At 36.2% G+C, this 1257-nt stretch overlaps 1 protein-coding gene across 1 annotated transcript in view; it reads right to left on the bottom strand.

Moving 5' to 3' along the window:
• Positions 1 to 1257, bottom strand: part of LOC100634904 (uncharacterized) — a 13122-nt gene that overhangs the window by 5091 nt on the left and 6774 nt on the right. The window lies entirely within an intron of this gene.

Raw genomic sequence — 1257 nt, forward strand, 5'->3', positions numbered from 1 at the left:
TCAACCAATTATAAATCAAGTTATTTGGTGTAATCTTCTTATACTAGATAGTATCAATATCATACATACATACACTACTCTTGATAATATGCTTACCTGCTTGATCAGTAAGCACAGCAATTGGTGCAATTTCTGCTGTTTCTCCATTATCACTGTGAGCCACTATACTAGCATAGACTTGTTGATATGGTGATAGCTCATTCACTTGGTACTGGTTAATGTCACCAGAGACATTAACTGTAGCAATTGTTCCATTGTTGAAGTCTAGTGTCAGTACATAGTGGGTTATATTTCCTAGTATAGGATTAACTGGCGGTGACCATTCAAATAAGATCATTGATCTACTGGTGCTTGTTACATTAAAAGTTATTGATGGTTTCACAATAGCAGTAAAGTTTAATATCATTGATTTATTGGAGCATTCATCAACTATCAACAGAGACCATGGCAATATCTGATCTACTGCTAAAGTCTCTGGAACTATAAATGATACTTGTATTTCTGTTTCTTGACGCATTGGTTCAATAGTAAATAGAGTATCATCCATATCCACAGATACTTCAGATTGTATGACAACAGACACAGAAGCTTCAAGTGTCATAGGACCACTCTTGATGTTTGATATGGCAATATAAACTAATGAAGTCCCTCCTGGATTGAGAACAATGGTAGACTTTTCTTTAAGTTCAGCTTCTATTGATGGAGTATCAAAATTGACAAATGAGTCTGGGACAGCATGAGTGAATGGTATTCCTCCAATATCATGTCCACGTAGCTGGTACTGGACTGATCCACTGGGTAATGTTATTGATCCTGAAAGAAAGCCTCCACTTGTGCATTCACTTACCTCAGCATACTGGAGAACATTATTAAAGTTGTCAATAATTTCCAAATAGAGTGGATAGGCAAGAGAAATATTACTCAATTGAGGAGAAGCTAGTGTAAAGATATGAGTGTCACCTATAAAACAAATAATAAAAAAGTTATTTAAATTCATAATGATGCGAAATATGATCTTACATTGAAATGGTAATTGGCTCTTTGGTAGCAGCTCACCACTTTCACTTTCTTCTAAATAATCTATATCCAACTCAAGGGAAACAGGAGATGTTACAGAAATTTCTACTGCACCCGAGGAAACACACACCATCCAGTTCCCAGGCTGTGGATCTGTGCTTTCATAAACAGTAAAACTTGTGACTGATACAGTCTCAGTGGTGTTGTCAGGCCTTATAATGTTAACGGAACTTGAAGACG

This window comes from Amphimedon queenslandica, unplaced genomic scaffold (genome assembly GCF_000090795.2).
Source record: "Amphimedon queenslandica unplaced genomic scaffold, v1.1 AMPQUscaffold_13277, whole genome shotgun sequence".
Classification (NCBI taxonomy): Eukaryota; Metazoa; Porifera; class Demospongiae; order Haplosclerida; family Niphatidae; genus Amphimedon; species Amphimedon queenslandica.